Source organism: Hemicordylus capensis, chromosome 3 (assembly GCF_027244095.1).
Source record: "Hemicordylus capensis ecotype Gifberg chromosome 3, rHemCap1.1.pri, whole genome shotgun sequence".
Classification (NCBI taxonomy): domain Eukaryota; kingdom Metazoa; phylum Chordata; class Lepidosauria; order Squamata; family Cordylidae; genus Hemicordylus; species Hemicordylus capensis.
Window position 1 is genome coordinate 142,257,271 of NC_069659.1, and position 27,535 is coordinate 142,284,805.

At 43.8% G+C, this 27,535-nt stretch overlaps 1 long non-coding RNA gene across 2 annotated transcripts; it reads right to left on the reverse strand.

Annotated features, from left to right (window-relative positions):
- Positions 1-1,632: 1,632 nt before the first annotated feature.
- LOC128352401 (uncharacterized) lies at positions 1,633-27,109 on the reverse strand. Of its 2 annotated transcripts, XR_008320379.1 has the most exons (7): positions 27,034-27,109; positions 24,235-24,510; positions 22,877-23,090; positions 18,958-19,050; positions 18,658-18,843; positions 5,411-5,502; positions 1,633-1,941 (listed from the first exon to the last, which is right to left on the reverse strand). It is a non-coding gene; the product is annotated as an uncharacterized LOC128352401 (long non-coding RNA). The 2 variants fall into 2 exon arrangements; XR_008320380.1 differs by lacking the exon at positions 18,658-18,843.
- Between the last annotated feature and the right edge of the window lie 426 nt (positions 27,110-27,535).

Sequence of the window (27,535 nt, forward strand, 5' to 3'; positions counted from 1 at the left end):
AATGATTTGTGTATGGAGTGCACATTCCCTGCTCTGGCATAGCTCGGTGCCTCAAGGTAGAGTATGTGCTTTATATGCAGGTTCAATACATGGAATCTCCAGTTATAAGAAAAACTTCAGCCTGAGACCTTGGAGAGTTTTTACAGAGGAAAGTACATAGTTCAGTGATAGAGTGGCCGCATTTGCATGTAACACCAAACTGAAGTTGAATACGGCAGAGGTTGAAATTCTTGTACATCCAAATGTGTGTAACTGCTGTTTTGCAGCAAAAGTGACCTGCAGTTTCCCTTGCCAAACTTCAGTTTGAACCTTCAGTTTGTAGTGAGTTTCATTGCTCCATCCTGAAGTTTGAAGGTGGCAGCATTATGTCCAGAAGCAGATGCCACCATAACCTTGGTTTTGTGCTGTTTCTGGAACTGAAATCTTAGAGAGGAGTGCGCCAAGGAATGCACCTGCTCCATGCCTGCTATGCTTCTTAAGGGCCATCTCACTTGCCCTGCCCCTGTGTCTCCATGCTCCTCAAGGCATTGCCCAGCAACAGGGATGCTGCCTTGTTCCATCCCCAGCTTCTAAGCCTGTCAAAGGGTGGACTGAGGGATGCCCACTTTCCACTGTGTCTCTCGTTCCCCCCTCTGCAAACCAGAAGAGAAAGGGGGAGGGATGGAAGGATGAGCACTATAAGTGTTGGTCACCAAAAATAAATCAATAAAACAATATGTTCACAAGTATGTGCAGTCATGGTGGCACCATAAATCAGGCAACCCCATGAGACTGCTGCAAAGATATCATATGGCAGGGTAACGATACCCTCAGTCAGCTTTAAAAGGCAGCCCCATGCCAGAATTATTGAATGTCTCTGCTCTATATTTTGTACAATAAAGGGCCCAGCCCCTTCCCCCTTGGTTGCAAGAATGCACTCATGAGAAGAACCATCCAGGGGTAGAAAGGGATTGGGTAGAATCACTAATAGTGTGTGATGATGCCCCTCCTCCCAAGGACCACTCTATCAAGACAGTGAAAGGCCATGGAGACACCCATGCACAACTCAAGAGAAGAACCATCCTGGCATACAGAGGGATGGGGCAGAATCGCTAATAATATGCAATGATCCCCTGCTCCCAAGGACCACTCTCTCATGAGAGTAAAGGCCCCTGAAAACACGTGTGGAGGCTGGGTGGCAGATGCTGCCCAGCTTGGTTGCTCCACACAAGCAAGCTGCAGGGACAGGTACCCCAGCAACAACATCCATGTTATACTTTGTCTGGTACAGAGACCCCACTCTCCTGGGATTGCCGATAAGCAGGGCTCCCCTCTCCCATGAGTACCTGCAGTGGCTGATCTGCATACTCCGCAACACCAGTCCAAACCCAGGAAATGTGAATGAGGGTAAAGATCTATTTCCAGGCCTGTATTTTCCCTAGTCTGCCCACCCTGTAGTGCCGAGACACATGGAACAGCCACTATTCCATGGGAGTATGAAAAGGTTGCCTGGTCGTGGTGTACAAGTTCTGTTATTACCAGAGAGAACGGATCCCCCCAAAGTCAATCAATGCTTATTTTGAACAAATACAAAGATTTAAATAAATAAATAAATAAATAAATTGCAACCAACTGGATCATGACTGTGTCCACTGTTGTCATATTTTCACTTCTACTACACAGAATTTAGCCACTGTGAAGGTTATGGTTTGATCTGTATCAGAGAGCAAAGACTTGGTATAAAACCCCTCCAGTCTGTCCGGGTGCCTCTGCAGTAGAGGGGAGATATATCTTGTGTGGGAGTCCTTGTAGAAGGGGCAATATAACAAGACGTGTGGGATTGCTTCTATCTCCTCTGCCTCACATGGGCAGGTTGTATCAGTCAATGGTACTTTGGAGTACCTAACCTGGAGGAGTGCAGAGGGGAGATTATGTCTTGCCCTGAAGAATTCCTTTCACAACCTAGGGAAGGAAAGCATTGTTAAGTAGCTCACAGGTTCCCATACAAAATATACTACCCATTCCCTCATGTACCGGGGCATCCCGTTAACTTCATTTTGATATGCTATATCATCTACCCATTGGGAAGATATCTGTTTGGCTTGATCGTATCCTAAAGAAACAAGGAGTTTACTGAAAGACCCAGTGACAGTAACTCTGGGCCCACAAAAAAGCGGTGGCGGTGGGAGCTTGATAACTCATGAGAGCACAGTCCTGAAGGTCTTGAACCCTCTGGTCCTCTCTAGTGGTCTGGCCCTCTCATGAGAGGACTAATCCCCAGGCGGCAACAGAAAGCGGGCAGGAGTACGCTTGAATGTTCCTGGACCACTTTGCCATGCCATCACAAGAGCATCCTTGGTCACAGTGAAGCAGACCCCAGGAACCTTTGCCCTCCCTCATATACATATTGCCTCCTAGGGAATATCATGATCCCTTCCTGAAAAGAAAAATAGTGCTCCTCTGCCTTCCCCCACCCCCAACACCCATTGCCAGAAATTGTGCTTGTACAAGACTGTATGGTCTGGGGCTCTTATGAGGGTGAGGGCACAATTGTAGTAGGAATAACAATTTAAATGCCATTTAAAGGGACTTAAATGCCCTTTCCCCGCCGGTCCATCCCAAAAAGGTATGATTGCACTCAACACATACCCCTTAAGATTCTGCCCAATGGCTGCCACCCTGCAGATGTTCTGACACCTTGCCCATAGTCTTGTGACATGAGCGCTACAGAGCTTGCCGGGATGCAGACTCAGCAGACGAGGATCAGGGAGGGGCTCCACTGCTCTCAAACCGAACATTGTTGGGCTATGGTTGGATGAATGTTCGCGATGTGATTCACAGTTACAAAAATTTACCTTGGGTTCATCTACCTACAGTTTCCCATTATGTGTGAATGTAGCCATGATGTGCTTTGCAGTCAGAGATTCACAAGTCCAGCCTTTGGCATCTCCTGTTAAAAATATTTGAGTAGCAGGGTTGGAGGAAACCTCTGCCTTAATCACTGAAAAATTACTCTGCTGGTCAGAGTAGATACTACTGGACTAGATGAACCAATGACAAGGCTCTGTTGCACCTTAGAAGTACAGTATAAGGCACTCAGTATAAGGCAATTTTATGCATCATCCTACCCATCCAGCTTTTCCTGAAATAGAAAAGCAGGACTGATCTTGCTTCTCAGGAGTACAGTGTGCAACTAAGTCTTGTCATCTTTGAATTGCTGCCAATGGCTGACTTCCAGATTAAAAAAGAACCAGTGCTTCTGAAAAGGTCAACAAAATCAACTCCACTGCTGGAAGACAAATTTTGATCATCTCCCCTTCTCTGAGTAGTGCTTTGTGCCACCCAAAAATATGTCCCTGGTGACCATATGGCCTTTGGGTACATATTTTCAAGTGGCACAGAGTGTTTCTGGTGGGAGGAGTGGTAGCTGAAATTCACACACAAACACCCCATTAGTCTGGAACTCTTTGGAAACACTGATGATTCTCCCATTGTACTGGTGCTTTATTAGGATGTCAGACAGTGACCATAAATAAATCAACTCCTCATTTTTTAAGAACAAGGAAATGAAAGTTGGAATGATCTCTGCAGTTTTGCTAAATTTTGGATTTTAGCGAGTCAATGCACAGTTAAAAGTATTTCACAAAAACTACAAAGCTCAAACAATTTTAGAAAAACATGATGCTAAATCAGGAAAAGAATTATATATAATGAATACAGATAACTGTACACAAATGAATATTGAAATTATCCTTCCATATGTCCCTGCCCATATGTTTTGGTCCTCACTGAAGGCCTGCACTGAGTGTCTGGGCCACCTCAGGACCAGTAGGCATTAACAAGGATTGGGGGGGGGGGCGTTGAATGATGGTGCCAATTCTCTGGAACAGCTTCCCAGTAGAGATCAAAGAAGCCCCTCTGGATGCCTTTGGGTGCCACATGAAAACATGACTGTTTTAGAGGGCTTTTTATACTGCTGGAGGCTGTTGTTGTAAGGATGCTGCTTAAAGATCCACTGTTTGGTGTTTGTTGCACTGTTGTACATTATAAACACATACATTTTATTGTTGCTTTGTTTCTTGCAGAATAATAGTAAGGTAGAAGAAATGATTTAACTAAAATAAGTAATCATAAATCAAAATATTATGAGGCCTTGTTATAAACATTTCTATGAAGTTTTTGTATAGTGAATCTGAAAAAAGTATTTTGTTGTTCTTCATCTACAATTGTTTGAAAAAATGATAACCACTCATGCTTATTCATAGCAAGTAGAATTCTGTTTTCTAGATGGAAAGGTTATCCATGATTACCACAAAACCACTTGAAAGTCAAGGACAAAATGTTTAAATGCCATTTATGCAAAGATTACAGAAGCTGTACACACTAAGTTAAAAGCTCTTATCCTTACACATTTATCTTAACCTGAACTCACCCCAGCTACATTTCTGTTCCTCCTTGGTTTAATTTTATTCATTAGAAAATAATCATACCAGTGTGGTATGCATCATTGTCCATTTCCCCCCACAAAAGAAAAGCTATATTGTGTTTCTATCAATGTTCTCATTTACATCAAGGACAGCCAGGTGGCATATTTAGTCCCTAAAGCAACTTCATCCAGGTCCCCTTTTTCTCCCTAAAGATGCAATAAGATTTTTTGCTAAGAGGTTAAAATAATATGGTTTCCAAAAGTTGTGAAATGTACCACACTTGAATGTTATTTCTTCTTTGGGGTTTTGTACATAAAATCCCCTGGCCAATAGTTTCTCTGAGAAACCACGAGGCACCAAGTATTTTATATCAGTTAGATTAGATTGTGGAAGTAGTCAGTAATAATGAGGGGAACTACAAGTCCCATCCACTTTGCCTTACCATTTGTACTGCACTGTCCCTCCTTTGTTCTGTCCACCCAAAGATCCTTCCAACAGCTCTTTTAATATAATGGGCCAATGGAGGATGGAACTTCCATGTTTAGAGGCAGTATACCTCAGAATACTATATGCAGGGAATACACAAGAGGGGAACCCTGTCACCCACATGCCACTTCCCTACTGTAAGGTTCACAGAGGCATTTGGCTGGTCGTTGGAACGAGATGAAGACAAATGACTTGCCCAAGACCACAAACTGAGTAAAAGGCAGAGATAGGGTTTGAGCTGCAAATGGAAGTATTTAAAATGCTGTTTGGTACTATTCTTTTAGAAGCTGTTTCCTGATGTTATGGCTTTTTTTATTGTTGCTCTTGCACAACAGTAGCCTGATCCACTCTTTCCTTGCCACCTGTTTAAAGGCATAAATGCAACATAAGATGGGAAATGAGCGGCCCTGTCCAAGCAACAGCCACCCACTGTGTCTGCCAATTCAGCCTGCCTCTTCTCCACTATCCCTTCACACTCTGCCACAAAGCAACCAAGCAGGGCCTTGTGAGACACTCACAAAACTTCCGCCACAGAAGGACGCCGATGAGCCCAGGGAACATTTTTTGCACTCCTGCACCAGCACCCTGGCATCAGAGCTTGAACCATCATCTATCTGAAAGAAGAAATATGGCAATAAGTTGAATTCACGCCCCGCCCTTCAGATGGTGGTTTGACACTGAGGGCTGCACTGACTACAGTAAGTCTCCATTGATAATACTGATATCTCATCCTTCTGGAAAGACAAAGGAGAATTGCTTGTTTGCCTCTTGGAGAGGCTGTGTGTGTGTGTGTGTGTTGTGTGTGTGTGTGTTTCAGGGCCCTTCCCAACAACTGAGGACTTCATTCGCTACAAATGCCTGTAGACTAAAACTGTGAATCCATGACTGCTGCAAGACAACAGTTAGGTTCTATAAAGAAGTGAGCAGCCATGATGGGGCGCATGTGTGCGATTGTGTAGCAAAACAGACATCCAGACCTCAGACCTGTGTCTGGAAAATAGTGTGGCCCAGAAAAGGCAGAAGTTAGCAATTTATGTATTTAGTACATTTTTATCCCTCCCTTCCTCCAAGGAGCTTAGGGCAGTGTATAAATTCTTCTTCCTCCTTCTAGTCCTCACTGCTCTTGTTATTTATAATAAACTTGCCAATGCTGTGCCTGCAATCAGCTCCTATCCACAGGTATTTTTTAATCATAGCACAGCTGATATACTTGGAGGGAAGTTACACTGATTTCAGATGCATTTGCTTCCCAGTAAGCATACCTCTGACTGCAGCCTTACAAAGCAGCATGGCCACAATATAGGAATACAGGGAGCTGCCTTATACCAAGTCAGACCATTGATCCATCTAGCTCAGTATTGTCTACACAGACTGGCAGCAGCTTCTCCAAGGTTTCAAAGATGAAAAACAGGGGAACACGGGTGACAAGTACAAGGAATACAACACAAAACCCATGAACAACAAAGAACAGTAGGCAAAGCAAAAAATGCAGAATCACAATACAAGGTCTGACAATACTCCACGTGTAATTACAAACTGCAACAGGCATCCATCATACAAACACAAGTAAATATAACAATGTGGGCTCATGAAAACTCCACAGACTCAGAGATGTTATTCTTAACAAAATTACTGAGATGCTGGTCGTGTCAAATAGTTGATGTGCTGCTGGTGGTGCCAGTTTGCTGGAAGTGGATCTTCATGAGTAAGAGGTAATCACTCTGCATAGGAACCTTGAAACTTGAAACTAGAAACTTAACAGACTCCCTAGGTAATAGTCCATTTCGAAAAAGTCTTCATCAGAAGTACCACTAATCTGTACATTAATAAACACAATGATGAAACAACAACAGTGCAAAGTAAATAATGAAAATATGTAATGAAAATAGAACCAAACCAAACCTTATATCTGGAATAGCCTTGTCGCTTGGAGCAGCACCATCACAAGTGCCTGCTAGAACATGCTAACTCCTTAATGAACAACACTCAGCCTTGGAGTTCAATACTCCCCAAATGAATCAACCAGTCACATGATAGGTGAAAATAATAATAATAAAACCCTCAGCTTCTCCAAGGTTTCAGGCAGGAATCTCTCCAAGCCCTATCTTGGAGATGCCAAGGAGAGGACTTAGAACCTTCTGCATGTAAGTGCTCTTCCCAGAGCAAAGCCATCCCCTAAGGGAAATATCTTACAGTGTTCACATCTAGTCTCCCATTCACTACTGAATACCCACAAGTGTCAAAAGGTGCCACAAGTCAACAGTACAATCTTATTTTGCATCAATGAGAGTCAGCTTTAAACAATAAATTCTACTTATATTTGGGCATATATTCCTTGGATAATTTCATTTTACGTAAGTGCATAGAGTGATTATAAATTACAAGACGTTACTCCCTTTGGAAACAAATCAAGATCCTATCAAGTTAACATGGCAAAGAGGCACCGTTTAATGTGGTGATTCTCTTTATTTAGCAGGGGGAGAGTAACTAGCCCTATCCACCCCCAGCACAATTAGGGGCGTAACTATAGGGGGGGCAGGTGGGGCAGGTGCCCCGGGCGCCACCCCGGTGGGTCACGTGGGGGGCGCCAAAAAGTGGCTTCCCCCCTGCACCCCCCTGGATCGCCCGCAGAGTGTGGCGGCGGGCGTACGGCGGCGATTTGGTGGTGGCGAGCCAGGCAGTGGTGCAGCGGGTCGTCCGCGGTATTGGCATGGCCTGTAGCGGGCCGATTGGCGGCGCGGTGGACCGCCCACCGAGGACTACTGCAGAGCGGCGCCGAGCCTGCCTGCTGGCCCGGCACCGCTTCCCAACTGCGCAGGCGCCGGGCCAGCAGGCAGGCTCGGCGTCGCTCTGCAGTAGTCCTCGGCGGGCGATCTGCCGCGCTGCGGCTCGGCCTGCTACAGGCCATGCCAACACCGCAGGCGACCTGCCGCGCCGCCGCTCGGCCCGCTACAGGCCATCGCCAATGCCGCCGCCCGCCCGCCGCCGAATCGCCGCCACCGCCGGTGATCTGCCACCTGGGGGGCGCCGCGCCGCCGCCAGGTATGTGGGGGCCGAGGGGGCAGCGGGGGGCGCCATTTCAGAGCTGGTCAGCCCTGGGCGCCGTATCCCCCCGATACGCCACTGAGCACAATACCTCCAGTGACTGTTGTTGGTGTCTATCTTATGTTTCTTTTTAGATTGTGATCCCTTTGGGGACAGGGATCCATCTTATTTATTTGTTATTTCTCTGTGTAATCCACCCTGAGCCATTTTTGGAAGGGTGGTATCAAAATTGAATGAATAAATAAATATCATCAGTGTTCATTGGTGCAAACTCAACACACTTGGGGTTTAGTCTTGAGGAAGCAAAAACTGGAATTGAATTGAAGACTTCAGGTTGTTCCTGATAAGGGTGTGCATGAAACTGGTTGGCCCGGTTCAGTACGAGTCTGAACTGGGCCAATTCGGTTTTGCCCCCATTGAAACACCCACCCCCCCCAGTTCGGTCAGGTTCTTGAAAAATTTTTTAAATGTCCACATACCCCCCTCGGGGGGGGGCTTCTCTGAGGCCGTGAGGGGTCTGTGGAGGTTTCCCTCCCCCCCACCGCCGGCCTCTGTTATGCAGTAAATCACCCTATTTGGGCTTCTTCAGCCCTCTTTAGCCCTTTGCCATGGTGGTGTCATGAACTGATAGCCTGGCTAACCCTGCAGGATTTACAACCCCATGAAAGTAAACAGAAAGCAGCAATGAAACTGGATGAAGGAAAATAAAAGGCTCGCAAAGAAAACAGTAAATGAATAAAGTCCCCTGAACTGAAACTAGGTACCCACCTCTAACAATAACTGAGTAATAAGTGGAAGGAAAAGACAAAACAAGGAATGAACCAAGCGAAGGACACAGAACAAGGAATAAAGGGAACAATGCAGAGAAGTACAGACAAGACAAACTGGAACATGGAAAAGATATAATATGCAAGAGCACACTATAAGCTGCCAGCGAAGTTGCAAACAGCAACTCAGCCATGGGAGACTGTTGAATATATATGGTTCCACAGAACCAACAACCAATCAGGCTTCCCTGAGTCAGCAGTTTGGCTTTCTTTCTTGTGATCGCCTGCATCTGCGTGAGTCCCACTGAGCCTGTCTCTTGATATGTCATCTCAATACAGGGGAAATCCCAGGCTCTTCCTCATCAGAAACCAAGTTTGGCAGCTGTTGAGAATCTTCAGGTCCAGAGTCTGGTTTCTCTGCCAATTATTTTTGCTGTGGCTCACTAGCAGGCGAGTCCTCCTGCTCTGATTCTTCTGATTCTGAAGTCCGAGCCATGACAGGTGGCCATTTTGGAGGCCACCATGCATGCCTAATGGGCCTCTGTGTGGCCAGGTCCACAGGTCATGCAGAGGCCCACTGGGCATGTGCAGTGGTCTCCAAAATGGCCACTACAGAGGAGGGAAGGCCTGGAAAGGGCCAAAGAACACCTGAACAGGGGTAGGTGGGTTACTGCATAATGGAGGCTGAAGGCTGGAGAGGGAACCTCCATAAACCACCCACACCCCATGGCCTTGGAGAAGTCCCCCAGAGGGGACTTAAATACTTAAGCGTTCACGAACTGCCTCCCCTTGAACAGCTGGTGGAGCAACAGGGGGTGGTTCATTTCAGCACCAAACTGGTTCGACATTGAACTGGTTTGCACATCCCTAGTTCCTGACCTGGTTAATAATCAACAGTGGTCCATAATGTGGAAGTCTTTGACACTAAGGGAGAAGGCAGAGAGGTAATATAAAGAGGGAGCTCACCATGAATCTCTCAGCCATAGAGTGAGTCTGGCTTCCACCAAGCCTCACAACCTAAGGGTGCAATCAAACACACTTCCTAGGGAGTAAGTCCCATTGAACTCAGTGGAACTTATTTCCAAGAAACATGTGCAGGATGCGAATGAAGCACTGGCTCTGCTGCCAGTCTCTCTCTTTAATCCATGCTTCAGGAGGGAAGCCTACTTTTTTAATTTTTGGAAGTGATAAAAGGAAATATTTGTAATATTTGTCAAATATTACAAAAGGAGGAGTGGGTGACATATGGGTGGCCCTCACCTCAGCACCATGCCCAACTGGCTTCTACCAAACCATTTTTTCCCACAGCTCAACCATGGAGAGGAAAGTACATTTGGATTGAAGTCACTGAAGTAGCTTCCAGAGCAGCAGCACTGTTCTAAAATAGTTATGTCTGGCTTTACCCCAAGAATGTGTGTACTGAGCTAGATGGGCCAATGGTCTGACTCGGTATAAGGCAGCTTTCTATGTTCCTAATAATACTGCCCTATTCCCATTGAGATTGTTTGAAGACCCCCGACAGGCAAAGAATGTGAGCTGAGGGCCAAAATGCACACACATGTGTCACTGGCCCAGAGGACGACGACCTTCCCCCCCCCCCCATTAGTCAATAGCTATTGCGGAGGGCCAATCAAGATTGAAATCATAGCATTCATTCATTCATTCGATTTCTATACCGCCCTTCCAAAAATGGCTCAGGGCAGTTTACACAGAGAAATAATAAATAAATAAGATGGATCCCTGTCCCCAGAGGGCTCGCAATCTAAAAAGAAACATAAGATAGACACCAGCAACAGTCACTGGAGGTGTTGTGCTGGGGGTGGATAGGGCCTGTTACACTCCCCCTGCTAAATAAAGAGAATCATGGTGGAGGGAGGACTTTAACCCTTTGCCCCTGACTTGATCCTCATTTGGATTTCTCCCCATGGCTTCTATTTGCCCAGGAGGGAAACTCTCAGTGGCCCAATGGGAATTTCCCTCTCCAGGAAATAGCATTTGCAGGGAGAGCTCAACCTGGATCAGTACTGGGGAGGGAGCAAAGGGTTTAAGCCCCCATTCTCCCATGCTGTTTGCATGGGTCCCAAAACCACTTGCATGGCTGCTACTGACTAAGGAAAAACTAAATCCATTGGGTCCATTGCCATACTAAATATCTTGTGCGGTTTGTCCCCGAGAGGCAGGAAGTCCCTGATTCAAACCCCATTTTAGCTATGGATGCACGAGATGGTCTCAGGCAAGCTAGTATCTCTCTGCCTCATTTCTGTAACAAGATAATAATACTGCAAGGGGGGAAGTTTGCTTCTGATAGGTGTTCAGTGATTGATTGATTGATTGATTATTTCTCTATGTAAACTGCTTTGGACACTTTTGTTGAAAAGCGGTATATACTTATTTGTTGTTGTTACACAGACAGATATTCACCCTGTTTTTTTAGGAAGGGGTCATAGTTCAGGGGTACATAGCTCATGCTCTGAATGTGAGAAGTCCAGGTTCAATCCTTGGCATTGCCAATTAAGAAGTCTCTTTTTCAGAATGCCAAAACGGTCTAGCTCAGTAGGAAACATCTACATGTTCTAGGAACATTGATGTATACACTGCAGCCAGTGCCGGCTCATCACGGTAAGCAGACAATGTGCCGCATCATGGCGCTGCCCACTGGAGGGCTCTGAGTGCCACTGCTTCCAGCGATGGAAGCTTGCATCCTGCCCGGTGGCTCAGTTCATGAGCGCTTGGAAAGGTGAGCTCCATTTTCTAACTTGACAGAAGTGTGCTCGCTTACATTGCAGCATTCCTGCCCTCTAATTTATTGAAGGGGGCTGGAAAGCTTTTCAGTCCCACCATGTTTCTTGAGGGGATGGGATAAACAGGAAGTCATTCAAATCCCCCTCCCAGCATGTATAGCTAAATGTAGCTGCTCCGTTATCAAGTCATTTGGGGATAGCGGTGTTGAAATCGGACCTCCCACATTCCCCTTTCCGATCTGATGAGTGAAACAAGCAGGTTGCTCTTGCTGGTGGGTCCCCTCTTTCCGCAGATGACTATGAATGGGTCGGATCTCCCAAGGAGGTGACATGAGAGAGATCAGTCAGCCAACCTGGCTAACCTTCTCTTGGTAGCTTTCCTGCCCAGCGAACAAATTCCGAGCAGCTACCTCTGCACATGTCTCCCAGGGCAGGTTCCTGTGTTTTATGTGTCAGCATTTCTTAAGGGAAAAGCGATTCCTGAATTCATAGAGGAGGAGACATCCGAGATAGCAAAGCCGCTGCCTGCCTTTTCTTCTCCCTGCCCACCATCTCACTCCCAAGAGGAACAGCTTCCCTTCCACAGTTGCCACTCCAAAACCACCACTGTAGCTACCAAAAGCAAGCAAAGCAATTATTCTTAGCCAAAATCTTTTGTGGCTTATGGCCCAAATCCTATTTACCTATTTGTTTTATTATTATTCTTATTATTTGCTTGGGTAGGGTCGAAGTTAAGGAAAATTAGATACAGAAATGGACTAATGCTGGGAGTGACCCAAACAGCAGTGGAGTGTAGTTAACACCTTTTTTCTTCTCCATTCTGCATAGGGCTCGTCCTATTTTTAAACGCTGTATGATAGGCAGAAACATTAACAGGTGCAGTTTTCCCCCATCATGATAGTTTTCCTTGCTAAACTAATGCATGTTAAGCTGTTAAATGTTTGGAGCCCTGCCAGAAGAAAGGAGCCAAACCTACTGAATATGACAGTTTTAATTTCTAGGGTCTCTCCAATTGGAGACCCTAACTTGGCTTAAGTTTGGGTTACCTTAGAGAGTGCCTTCTTCTGTATGATCCCCACTGCACATTAAGAACCAGTGTTCACACAACACTAGACACTAATTGCCTCTGTGCATGCACAAGAACCAGGCCACCTGCCGGGGAGCCGCCAGGGCCGGATTAAGCTAGTGCGGGGCCTGTAGCATATGTTATGAAGGGGCCCGAAATTTAAAAAAAAATGCAGATACATATTAAAACATAAACATAAATTATTTACTTGCAACAAATGTCTGACACTTCAGTAATACTATTACTTACATGTAGGTATCAATTTCAAATGTCAAAATTAAGAAAACTACAATTTAAAAGTTACATTTTCTAGATTTAGCACGAGCAAATTTGTTGATGATACTGGAAATGTTTCTGCATTGTGCATGGATATCATTTCCCTTTCATTTTTTGAAACAATGTTAGATTGTGCACATTTAACTCTAGCACACACTGACTTAGCCTCTGGAGGGCACCGAACTGGAGCTTACATGATTTCATTTCCGGGTTTCCCCTACGACCCCCTTACAAATCTCATTTGTACTTTAGGCTAAATAGCCTTGCCTTAATCCAAGTTCTTGGAATAGATAAGCTAAACCATTGACATGCAAAGTCCAAAGGGTTCATCTGGATTGGGCAACTTAAGCTTCTTTCCACCCCCTCGATGTTTTATAAGAATGCATTTGGGTGAGAGAGATGGGGAAAATACCAATATTATAAGAGGCAAGCGCTCTGCATTTCTGCGCTTTGATCTTGCCTAGTGCCTCTACCACCAACAACTGCCCCATGCCCCCACTCAGCCAACCAACCAACTTTGCAGAACACACACACACCCCACCTTTTGTGTTCAGTCTGCAGACAGGAGTCTCAGTGGGAGCCAGAAAGCTGAGCCCACTTCTCAGCACTCTCTTTCCCCACGCATACATGGCCCGCCCAGCAGCCCCAGCTCTTCGAATTCATTTTGGGGCGGGGGGTGGTTAGTGGGTTCAGCAACACCCTGTGGGAATGGCAGTGGTGGGTAGACACACTCTTCGTGAGCATAAAGCGTGGCATCGCGGGCAAGAGAGAGAAGCGCCCGCAGAGTGGCTATGGGAAATCACAAGCAAGCGTGTGTCACTGAAAATAGGAAGTTGTGCAGCACCGCAGGCATGCGGAGGAAGCACATGTGGGGTGGGCTGCCTGTACCCATCAGCCCCATGAGAAGCACGTGGGTGAAGGGCAAGGCAGCCAATTGGAATCAGGCACGGCCAACTCAGGACTCGGGAGACAAGAATGGGCAGCAGCAGGCAGTGAGGAGAAAAGAGACAGCAAGTAAAGAGCAGAAAGAAGAAGGGGCAGTTCAAGCCAGGCGTGTGGGGCTCTCGAAAACGCGGAGCCTGTAGGAAATGCTACATTTGCTACTACATTAATCCGGCATAGGGAGCCGCCGCCACAGCCGCCACTACAGCAGGTATGGTGCTCTCTTGCCCGCCACCCAAACAGTGGTCCCACTAATTTTTTTCATCTCTGTGCAGAATTTTTGTTCTGGGCAGCAGAATCAAGGCACTGTGTGCGCACATGGATTCAGAGTGCGGCCTTCCTAATTCAACCAGAGCAGGATCTAAAATTAAATCAGCAGACATCAGAAAACTTGTGGGCACTCACACGTGCACATGCCTTAGGTAAGGAATCCCCCTTTGCTTGTAAAGGGGAATACTTACCAGATTCTCCTTTACAAGCAAAGCACATTGATTATGACACAGGCACATGTATTCAAATGCTAATCTTGGGACATATCCACTGCTTTGTTGGGTCATATGTTTCCCAAACAGAGGCCTGACTCCCCTTCCCCCACTTTCCCCCTTGTGCTCTAATAGACCCTTGTGTAGCAGTAAAAGTATTACTGTGTACTAGTCTAAGGAATATAAGGTGAGCTGATGGTGAGGGAAAATTAAAAGGTGCCCATGTGAATTTGTTCATAAAGTGGATGGATTTAAAGAAAAAGTTAAAGAATCGTACCACCATAGACAGTGAGCTTGAAAAAGCATATGAAGTTGAGAATCGCCGTTTTAGAAAGGGTAGCCGAGATAATAAAATATCTTGCAGGACAAAATTTAGTTCTTCGTGGCTCGTCAGATGTAATTTTTGAGAAAGATAATGGAAATTTTTTTAAATTGATAGAACTTTTTTCAAAACTGTTCATTATTTGGGACAAAAATATTCAAAATGAAATAATATCTTTAATTTCAAATAAAATTGTCCATTCTATTGTTCAGATGGTAACTAATGCCAAATATTTTCCCTTAATATTGGATTGCACTCCCAATGGAAGTCATACTGAACAGATGACAGTTATAATTAGGTTTGTCCATAAAAAGGAAAACAATGTAATTTCTGTAGAAGAACATTTTTTGGGCTTCGTAGAAGTAGCTGATTTCACGGGAGAAGGGCGCTCAACAGAATGATGCATCGGGGCTCCAGATCCCCCAGAGCCAACCCTGACTGCAGCATTTCAGTATGCGTCTTTAAACAACAATGACACTTATCAGTTATAGATATAGGGTGTTTTCTAAATTAATGTTGGTGGCCAGGGCACCAATGTCAGCTAACTGTTATTAAGTAATAGTTGATACATTGTCCAGATGATGAAAAATATAGATGCCATTTTAATATCCTGGATTGTTTAATCCAAAATGATAAACTTTCTCACATTTTACACTCAGCATTATACAGTTAATCTTAGTTCAATTATACACTAGACCAAAAATGTGGTGCCACCCCTTTGTCCCCTCCCATTCCCTCGAGGGGATGCCAGCAGAAACATGACAATTTCAGATCTAAATGCCTTGAAGTTAATGGGCATTTTCACAATTCAAATAAAATTAAATGAGATTATATCCTGCTGAAATCTGTGAGACTTTAGGTAAACAGGTAATACTCTGAAAAAGTCCCATCAATTTAAATGAGACATCTGTAACTTTAAATTGGATTATGACCTTTTCTCCTTTCATTTCCCCTCTAGTGGTTCTGCAGCATTTATGAGACTAGTGGGGAGGGATGTGCCCAAATGGCTCGGGCCGCCACGGGCAGGATGGAGAGAAGTTCCCTTAAGAAGCAGGTCCTTTTCTGCTCCGGTGCTGCACAGCGCTCACTCTACCAAAGACCACACGTGGCTCTGTTCCCTGCAGCCTGCACATGACGTTAGCATGCACATGGCTGCCGTGCTTGCATGCATGGCGGCCATGTGCAGGCTGCAGGGAACAGCGCTGCAGCTGCATGCAGCCTTTGGTATAGTGAGTGCCACACCCAGAAAAGTGGTGGGGCAGCAGCAGAGTTGCTTACCTTCTTCTTAAAGGAATTGCTCCCCACACCACCAAACTGATTCAACTGTGGGCGCCCTAGCTGGCTCGGCGATTCCCTGAGGAGGCGCCAGACTGGTTTGTACACATCCCAATTAGTGGGTTACAAACCAACAATGGTACTTCAGTCATTACATGACTATCCCAACATCAAATATAAAGTCAGAAATTGTTGACTGTGATTCGTGTCAAACCATAATAGCATATAAAGCACTTATACCAAAATATCACTAATAACCACACGGCTTTCCATATTATATTTCCATATACATTTCTCCATATTTATTATTTCAAAAGTTGATCTAATGAGAGGCATGGACCAACTTTATCTATTTCCTATTTCTTAAAACTTGCCCTTGCATTAAAAAAGGGGGGGGGGATATCTTCCAAATACATGCTTGAAATTTCTAAAAGTGTTCTACCTCATTTCTAAAGCATAATTCATTTGAAAGTAACTCCCATTAATAGCTGGAAGAAAAATTGGATAATGTTACCTTTTTTGTGAACTATTATGAAACTATAAATCATATTATATTCTACTGAAATCAAGGAAATTTCAAAGGTAACAGAAGGAGGTGGTACATTCCTGGAGCTGTAGAATGGTCTGTACCATAGCTGGGGGGAACTATTTGTTAGTTGATTGTTAACATTTGTATCATGACTTTCCAAGATGCAAAAGTGGCTCACAGTATAAGTTTAAAACTCGTTCATTCAAAATATGATCCCCCTATACATTCAATTGCAGTCTGAAGTGGTATTGTCCATTTTCACATCTTATACCTTAGCTTAGGACTTTGCCACCTCATTGTGCTCACCCAGCCCTATTGCTGGTCAACACATTACACAGAAGAACATGGTAGAATTCTGGATTGTAACACTCTCTGCTCAGCTTCTCTGGGTAATGCACTAGTTTTCTATAAGCAGGGAGCTTTTTATTGTGTGAGCGGATTAAAAATGCAACCCCAAACAGTTTGAAATGGTATGGTCCAGAATTCTAACGCCTCATACTGCGTAATCTGCAGAACTGCTCTTTTGCCCAAGTCACTTGTAAAACTGGATGTAGCACCAAGGGTCCATCCAACGATTCAGTGGCTGAAAACTTAACTTGGAAGTACATTGCACTGAAATCAGGAGCACTTTCAGTAAATGGGTTACATCCAGAAGTTCCTTCCCTCCCACCTCCCACCCCCATCTCTGTCAGTTCCCTCTTCCACTGAGGGAAATCCCATTCCACAATTTTGGAGGGTCCTCTGGACCTCAAGAGTAGTTTTATGGGTTCTCAGTGGGCAGGAAAGCCCTGAGTGGAACTTTAGTTGTGAAAGTTCCTAGACATTTGAAGGACACTAGATCCAACCCACTGGGTTGAGAATTGAAGTGAAATAACGTTTAGTAGCAGTTGTAGTAAGAAGTCCAATTTTACTCACATTTTAAGAGAACAAAACAGCCACCAACATATATGTTCACACATTTTCACATTTGTGAGAGCCAGAAAGAGGTATGTTAAAAATAAAAAAAAACATGCTGACTGATACTAACGGGATAATAGCATCCATTAGCATAACTGTGGGTTACCACTGTGCCTATACAAGTTGATTTAAGCATATAATTTCATTGCTGAACTGCATAAATAATTAACTGATAAGAAATCTTTTAATGTAGCACACATTCATCTATTTCCTTCTTTCCATTCAGTGATAGAGTACTGTGTCCATCTCAGACTCCTGACTGAAATTCATTTTCCTATGGCATGTTTCTTATTTACCATTTTGTTAACCTAGATTAAAGTTTGTCAAGGTAAATAAAAAAATTACATAGTGTGTCTCCAGTTCTTAACTTCTTACCATAAGAATGGAGCTCAGAGACCCATTCTTGTGAACAGCATAATCCCTCATTGTAAAAGCTGCAGCGGTGAGGACACAACTGCTTTAAATCCACCAGAAGATCATCTCTTGTCCTGTTGTCTTCCAATACGGTTGCAATTCACATGCTGTAACCCTTCTCTGACATATTCTGACACTGATCTTAATCTCTTCCTTTGCAAGTCAATTCTATGTTATCTTTTCCACATTATTTCTTCCCACCAACAGCTGAAGGCTAATCAAAATCAAACTCAGATGCTTAATATAGTAGCAATTCCAAATCCTGAAAGGACAGGTGGATTTTCTGAAAGTTCTAAATAATCTCTGTAAATATTAACAGATGGATAGATGTCTCATAAACTTTAGACATACAGCTGAATTTCTAAAACTGCTCATATATAAAAACCAAGAAACAGAACAGCTACTCAACAAAGTCTAGCTAAATTAAAACATTCACTCACATTAACTTAAGTAGAACTTCTCCTCTCCCTGCCTCTCTTCCAAGTTAAGGCCCCCACATTAGGCAACAATGTCTCTTTATGGTGTTTTAAAGCAGTATCTCACTTTTCAAAAGCTTCATGCAACCAAAGGTGCATCTCTAATGTACCAGGACCATGTATGTTAGAAGACAACCAATTCAGTCACAACCACATTACAATAGACAAGGCAAAAGCATGTTAAAGTCTGTACAAACTGTACGTTAGAACTATATAGCCAACGTTTCTCTCTCAAACACACACAAAACCAGACTTCACTCAGAATTCAGTGCAGTGTTCCCAAGCACATTTTAATGGGGGGAAAGCACATCCTCCAGTCCTGATAAACTAACCAAGTACACACTCTCTTACATGATTCCTTCTAACTGACTGTTTCTTCAACATCACTTCTAAGTTTCCCCACGGAACTTTCCCGTTTCCTTAGCCTCCTTTTATTTGACTTATACTTAAAAGCAAGGGGGATTTCAGCCTACCTCCGGGTGTCTTGCGGTCCAGCAGCCTGTACTGTATGTACACAGTGATGGAGAGCAGGGAACTCTTCAGTGATAATCAGTGCTGAGAGGCTGCTCCTGTGAATAATGTACATCCTCTAGCAGCAGGCTCTGTTTTCCGCAGCTGGCAGCAGTCTTCGCAGTAGCAGTGATGAGCACAGCTTGAGACTATCCACAATTAACCAAATATTGTATGGCAGCAACAAATCAACAACTCAAAAAACCAGCTTATAAATAAGAGCAAAGTACAATTTCAGATGGAAGCTGAAAGCTTCAACTCACCGAACACTACATTTCGTCTTGAAGATTATTCCAGCAAAGCTCCTTCTGCTATTTTTTTTACAGTACCATAATGCACTAGGTCTGGCTTTTACCCTATTGAAAGAACATGAATATATTATTATCCACACAAAAGAGCAGGTTATTGTTTATGAATTACCAGCCTTCCCAGCAACAAAGGCTATTTTCATAAGAAAACTCAATTTCATTTTAGCTCCAATTTGATTACCAGCTGAAGAAAAGAAACCCTATGCCTAAACCTCAAAGGATTTTTATTCATGCCACTGAATGGGCTTTATTGCTTCCCTTTCAAGACTGACGTAGAAAGCTTTTAGAGTAAAACATTGACAAAAAATTATTGCGCTGCTATTTTGTGCAATAACAGAGCTGAAGAGGGGCAATGATTTCTCAGTCATCCTTCACTGTACTTCAGAATAGCAAAGGCTGGAATTAATGACAGACCATAGAGAGGAGCCAAGCTAAGGTCTCACAATGCATGTCAAATCTAAATGATCACTATACATTGAAAAGGCCCCAAAAAAGAGCCTGCAGCTGATTGATTCATGGCTTTCACAAGCAAGACAGGCTTGAAGAGTTTATTGCACCACAATTTACTCGGAATTATCATAAAAATGAATGTAGAGGCTGAATGTCACCCCGGCACACTCCAAAATCACACATCCAATGACAAAGTTCAACCAGGAATTATAGCGAGGCTGTTCATGCTACTGTAGTTAAAGGTCTGACAGTTTTCTCTCCCCCTATTATAGGGTGGTTGGGTTTTGTTTTGTTTTTATAGCTCAGCTGTAAAACTGGGATTTAAAAAGAAGTTGGCACACTGGGATTTATTTTTAAAGGAGCATTCTTTTAACACATGTAACCAATTTTTTTTCTTCCTACCTGTTTTTAAGTTAAACATTTGGAACAGAAAAACAGAGTTGCAGCATAGCAGTTTCTTCTGACTACCATTTTGTGTTGCTCGAGAACATTGTGTGGGGTGTCTGTGGATTTGCTGCTTTTTAAATAAAACAAATGGTCAGAACAAAGACTGAGCAGGTTTATTTCAAATGGCAAAGCCTTTCATCTAATTTCTAATTTAATTACATGGCGTGCAAAATGATGTTCCTATAGCAAATTAATTAAAACATTACAAATTATTGGGAAGATGTTTCCCCCTCTCAAAGTAATCTTTCTGTTGCATTCAGGATTGCAACTTGACTTGGGCATGTATGAATCAGGGATTGGTTAAGTTAAGAAATCTCCAAGTATCTATGGATATGTAAACCAAAATACTTTAAAAACTCTTAAACACTAAGAGAAAATACTCTTGTTGCATTACTCAATGGAATGTCCTTTTATAGCAAGCTTCTTTTATGTTACATGTGACTCTCAAGATAAGAACACAAATGTGCTGGATCCAAACCTACTGCTGTGCTCACAGAAATGCCTTCCATAAATGAAAGGAGAGTTGCACTCACAGAAGTTCTTATATGGAGTTCTTTGCCATGGGATGTGGTGATGGCCACCAGCTTGGATGGCTGTAAGAGGGGCTTAGACAGATTCACGGTGGACAGGTCTATCAATGGCTACTAGTCTGATAGCTGTGGGCCATCTCCAGCCTCAGAGGCATGATGCCTCTCAATACCAGATGCAGAGGAGCAACAGCAGGAGAAAGGGCATGCACATAACTCTTGCCTGTGGACTCTCCCAGCGGCATTTGGTGGGCCACTGTGTGAAACAGGATGCTGGACTAGATGGGCCTTGTGCCTGATCCAGCAGGGCTGCTCTTATGTTCTTAAGAGGCTGTTCTGTAGGTTCAATTCTCCTTCACAGGGAGGGAAGGAACTTCTTGAGTGTAGTGTTAAGTTTGGATCCAACCTTATATATGCTCACCTAACAGTTAACAAGTCTGATTCGTGCAAAACCGATAAATGGTCTTCACAAACTTAAGTTTAAGCTCTCCTTTGGAGCAAAAGAAGAAGAAGAAATGGCTGACATCCACCATGACAGGAAAAATGGTGGCTCTGGCATTTCTCACACAGTGCCTATGCTTTGTTAGTCTGAATGTTGGCCAGTGAATTCACATTACACTGTTGCTAACCTAGTCTCCAACAGACAAATGCTGCTTAAAGGAACTCAGTATATTCCAGTTATGCTATCTATGTGTACAATGGACACTGGACACTATGTGTACAATGGACAATGGACACTAGATTATATCACATAAGTAGTTAAAACATGGAACATATGGTACTGTCAAAAGCTGATACTATCTACCTCATAAAGAGCTTGTACCAAAGTGTTTAATGGAAGAGGAATGATATATACTGTATTAGAATATCATTTCTTACACAGATTGCCATTCCTTTTAGTGAAATGTAGAAAAACCCTATTCCTTCTTTGATCTTTGACTCCAGACATGACATTTTGGACGTGGGCCTGGATATGAAACATTCACCACCCAACCAATTGCAGGAGGAAGTTTTGTCAGGTTCTGCTACAGCATGGTTCCCTTCTGAGGTTAACAAGAGCCAGTTCACATGAAGGAGGGGGTGCACCAAGAGCAAATCCCCCAGGATATCTTCCACAAATGTTCTGATGCCTTCCCAGCACATCCCTTGATTGTGTGTGGGAGATGTTCATCTGAATGGCCTCTAAAAACATGCTCCAGATTTGGAACTCATGTTTAGGGGCCATTCAGACAAACAGCCCCCACAAGAGACATGTTGGGAAGGGTGTCAGCACGTCCATGGAGGAGGTCCTGATGAGAGCACTCTTAGCACACACCCTCTTTCTTCATCTGTGCTGGGGCCAGTATCATTTGAAATGGTCCAATGTCTGGAGACAGACTAACTTTAAGAACTTAAACAGGTAAAAATTAAAGTCATAATCTTCTGACATCTAAAACTGAATGGACGTTATTTTTGCCAGGATAGGCTAACTTTATCTCACTTAGATGCAGACGTTGGTGGTGCTGTACTTACGTGTGACAAACTGCTTGCTGAGAAAGGCCCATTTCATTTAATCACCTTGGCTCCTATGTGCCTAAGCTGCACCTGATCTCCTGCTTGATATTATTCCACTGCTTGTTGCATTAGAAGGTTATCCACCTAAGTTACCCTTGCGTGCTCACCTGCTGCTGTGATTTTACAACCAAATAAATAACAATTTATAATTCTTCAAAGGAGAAATTTGGCAATGAGGATGTAGCACTAGCATATGGCCTGCCCACTCAGAGATTTCTGCTTCTTAAAGCACCCAACACTATACATGCCACAGTGCCACCACAAACAAATACTCTTCCACCACTGTTTTCACTGGGGCTCTGTCACGAATCCCATCCTCAGTAGCAACTCTGAGTCAGACTCTGACTCAGCAGCAACCCTGAGGAGATGGGACCAGCACTAGACTCAGCCCCCAACATCAGACTAGATCTTGAAGGAATTCTAGATCTTGAATCCCCAGAGCCCAAGCCACCCAAAATGCTGGCCTCTCTTCCCACACCTTTGTGCTTCCCAGTATCTGCACTCCAGTGCCAGCAACAGGGTAGGCAGGATTAGATAGGAGGAAGAATGCCAGACTCCGGGTCAAATGACTGTCCCCCTTTAAAGCTTCCACTCTCCAGGTGAAGGGGTGAAGCCAAGGAGGGGCAGCCTGAGTTCATAAGTATTTAAGGGTTCAAATTACAATTGATAGATGTTGGGGCAACTTATTCCTTTGAGCTATGCATGTTGCTGCAGCCCAGACTTGCCTCACTAGTCCTGTGTGTTTTCCTCTGCAGAACAGGATAGGAGTGACTCTTTTAATATGGCAGCTGTTCCATTGCCACAGGCTGCACATGTGCTAGTGCTATGCCTCATTGGCAAATGTTGCCTTTGAAAAAAAGTGGGGGAAAGCCTTCCACATTCAATTGTGTACTCACATCAGTTTTCAGATTCTCTTGTCTCTGGCATGTTTGTTAGGTCATTATTGGCTTGACTCCACAGAATTTATTCCTGACTGCTGTTCTGACTTCTTGCTTGCTTGCTTCTGGCCCCTTCAATAACTATCAGTTTCTGACTGCTGGCTTCCCTTCTGACTACTGTTTATCTTCTTGTTCTTTACTCCTTGATTGATTAATTGGTGCCATCCTGAAACTGACCACAGTAATATCCATTACCCAATTACAAACCACAATGTTTTGACTGTTAGGTCTTCAAATGCAGCAATGTAGGGTCACTTAGCAGTACAGAAGGATTTACAGGATTTCAACTGATGATGAGACATACATATGTCACTATTGTCTAGACTGCGCAAGTACAAGACAACATTTTAGGCTTTTGTGGTCACATCTGAGATGAGCAATCAGGGCAAGAATGATCCCCATGGCCCAAATTATAATGACTTGGCTGCAAATATTTGCAATAGGTTCTTTTGAGAACATTATAGCTGAAATCATCTCTCTACCACAGTCATTAATTAACAGGAGCTTTGATAAGTTTCTTTATGTGAGGTTGGCACCTATGGAAGAATTAACTTACTTCCCTACTGATTGTGAGGAGACCAAGCAAAACAAACAGGAATGAGATTGCAGAATTTCCTAATATTATTGGTCTCGCTGACTGCTTACATATCCATAGCATAGCTCCAGTGCACACATAGTAAAGTTACTGGAACTGGGGAAAAGATTCTACAGTTTGGACACAATTTGTGTGCAATTCCCAAAGATTAATTACTCATATCTGTGTGAGGTTTCCGGTGAGAGTTAATGATACAAACAACTTTGGAATGTTGTCCATCCACAGGGAACTAGAGAGGCATCTCAACATAGAAAGATGGTTTCTTGATTAATGTGACATTGATGAATGAAAGTTATCCCTTAGAGAGGAGGTCACTGTCCACCTGCCCATCTTGCTGTCACTGCTTAGCTCAGCCATCTCTTCTTTCTCCATCTTTTCCCTCTCATGATTACTGGCTTTACAGGGTGCAGAAGGGGCCAAAGTGCACTAGGTGCATGGAGGCAGACCCATCAGAAATGAGAGAGGACAGAGGGATGGGTGGGAAGTTGTGAGAAAGAAAAGGGAAAGGAAAGGATGGATGTACAAAGGGCTGTCCTTAGAGAGCCCTAGAGGGGTGTGGAGCCTGGGGCAAATCAGCCAGTGTGGGGGCCCCTTCCAGTTAATTCTAATCAGGGTTTAAAAAGCGTGGCCTGGGGCAGTCACCATGCTTGCCATGCCCCAAGGACAGCCCTGGGTGTACATTTGGGAAGGAGAAAGAAAACAGGCAGCTGGTAGCACTTACCTGCAATGCAAGCTGGAAGACGGGCCGCTACAATCTTCTCTGTATTCCCAGGAAATACAGTACATATCTTGCCCTGAAATATTTTTTCATCCCTTTCTGATTGGTGATTGATCTGATTGGACAGTAGCTTGATGAAACTTCCTTCAGTGACACAATTTTCTTTCTTGTTGAGCACTCTGAGCATGGTGAACGGCTTTAGCATTTTGGATACCAATTTTTTGAAGCGATGGTTTTCGTATAAGTTGCTCCAACAGCAAACAGAGATAGACTGAGACACTTCAAAGTATGCACAAAGTATGTGAAAAATACAAAAGGGACAACTCAAGCATAGATCTGGTCTTTTTTCATGTTTAAAGGAACATAAAAAATTATATGAACACCATCACTTCAAAAAATTGGTTTCCAGAATGCTAAAGGTGTTCATCCCAAGGCTGTATCTCAACCATTGCTAAATGGATCTTCCCCAGATTCAGAGAGGTGGCAGCACTTATCACCATGGGTGTCAAATTTCCTGAAATTTTGGCAGATGGTATTCAATTTTATGACCAATTGAATGTTCAGCTGAGCTCAACTAATGGTGGAATTCAGTTATCACAGCTCACCTTAACTATGGAGGCACATTAGTGCTTACTATTATAATTACTGTATTTCAATTAGTGTGAACAATTAATTAATGCTCATAATACACAAATTATATGGTGAGGTCATTCTCATGACCAAGTGGGCAAGGCAGCAGGTGGGTGGGGTGGAAGGCTTAGTAAACTTACCTTCCCCTCAGAAGACCAGGTTCTCCTGTTGGGAACAGTGTTGCGTGCCTGCAGTGTGGAGGTGTGGGGGTCAGGATGAAGCGTCTCAGTCCCCAGAAATCCCACAATGCACTGCGCAAATGTGGTGCATTGTGATGATGGGTGGGCACCCATCAGTGTGTCAGAACCAGCTGAAAGCAGCCAGTGTTGACCCACAGTCAAGGAATGTAGCTAAGGGAGTGTTAACTTCATTTAAGATGCAGGCTCCCTAGGCGGGTTTGCCGCCAAGGCGCTACCAGGAGCCAATTGGCTCCTGCAGGTTCCCAAGGGCAGCCAAGCCTGGGCTTAGCTGTCCTAGCCTAGTCTGGGCTGCTCATGAGAACAGCCTTGGTAAATGACTAAGTTAGTTTAGCATAGCATAGTCTTTATTTCGGTCTTTGACCAGCATAACAGCAAAACAGGAAAAAATGGTTCAATCTACTCCTACAAAATAATAAAAAGTCTCTGTAAAATTACTTAGTATAATAAACAGAAGAATCTAGAAGTTAAATGAACATAAAACTATATATAAAAGTTAGTCAACACTAATAACAGAATGACACTGAGTATGAAGGTAGCAAGACAGCAAAATCATGTAATTAATACAGGGCGGTGTTAAATCTCATACCATATTGTATTCTACACTATGTATGGCAGCAACATATCCAGCCAGTGGAGGCAACATACAAATAGGTTTTAGAATATTTAGCTCTTAATGAGCTCTAAATGAATTTTGCTAGCTATAAGGCAGAACTTAGCCACATTTTAAAATCTAAAGTCATTCTGATCTGCCAAGAGAAGTTAGTTTAGAGATTACCCATGTATCATCACAGATGTTAGGAAGCATTCATTGCTTGATCTTAACAGCCCAAGGTTTCATCCTTGAAATTCTGAAGGGTAGCATTCCTTATGGAGGGACTGTTCTAGTCTATCAAAGTCCTGATTTGCTAGCCTGCTAGACTGTTCTAGTCTATCAAAGACCTGATTTGCTAGCCTTCAGGAAATTATGACAGGCTGGTGTGTAGAGATTTGCTATCTAGATCTTAACTTCTGCAATTTTAATCTTTTATTCGCTTCTTGGTGACAATTATGGTATCTTGGCCTTTTACTGTAAATTGTACGTGAATTCTGAGGCCTTTGGGCACACTGGTGATCAGGGGCGTAGCAAGGTTGGAATGGGCCCAGAGACAAGATTTTAAAATGCCCCCCCCCACTCAAAGTCCAGGGCCTCCGCACACCCCAGGCCCCCAAGGATTTAAGTCTGATATTCCAAAATAAGTATGCTGCCTGGAAATACATTTCACTGAATACACACATGCACACGTCACAATACATAGTGATATAAATTGAGTACTATACATTTGTTTTACTTTTAATGCCTAGAACACACTAGAAAGATGAATGATTAAAATGGACTCCTTGCTGCAGATTAGCAAAGGAGACTTTCAACCATGCAGGGTGAGCCTATGTTTGTTTTCTCAGAATTCTGAACAAATTCGTCAAGTTCGATTCCAGGAGATTTTTCACAGGAGGCTTTTAAAGCCCTTTAACACACATCTCCTCTGGAATAGAGGTGCTGCATTCACATGTTGGCCAGATTTACCCTGAAGTCCCTGCAAGTTATTGGGGAGCAGTTCACACACAAGAAAAATAAAATAAAATAAAAGCACAAGACATGCTTCACAGTTCTCACTCAGACCTTCTGGGTTGCAAAACAACTTGAACATAAGTGCATTTATAAATGAATGAATGAATGAATGAATGAATAAAATTAATATAATACTGTTTCTTCCAGAAGTGTTTGTAATTTTCTGCCATGAAACAAGCCACTTATAGGACTTTTTAGACAGTTTTTTTTAAGCCAGCAAATTTTCCAAGCTGTTTAAAAATAAATATTCAGAGACTTCTCAGTCCCTCCCCCCCCCCCATATCAAAGCCCTATGGCAAGCAGATGCCTATATATCTGGGGCGGGGGGGCGGGAAAGGTAACCACAAAAAGGAGTTCACACTCTACCTGGCAGCAAGGGGTCTTCTGCTGCAGAGGCCAGTGGTGGCCACTCTGGCTGCCTCTTCCTTCCTGGCTGGCTCGGGCCCTACTGGAGTTCTGGCTTCACAGAGGCCTACACGGAGGCCTCCATGGAAGCCCCGCCCACCCACCGATCAGCTGAGAGGCGGGAGAAAAGGAGCTCTTTGCAGCTTGCCTGCTGCCTCGATTGCCGGCCAGCAGAACAAGCAGGAGAGACGGCGAAGAGGGCAAGTGGCTGAGAGGCTATGGGGCTGGGCAGGGGGCAATGGGGAGTCATGTGAAGTGCCTCTGGGGGGCCCTTCCAGGCAGTGGGGCCCCCAGACAACTGTCTCCCCTTGCCCGATGGTTGTTACGCGCCTGCTGGTGATATATTCAAGACTCTACCTTGTTAATATCTGGGAATGTCAGTATTTTGAGACTCCTTTAATCTCAGTTTTAGTCTCAACATTGAGACTCTTTTAGAGAGTGTATGGCACACTGAAACCCATTA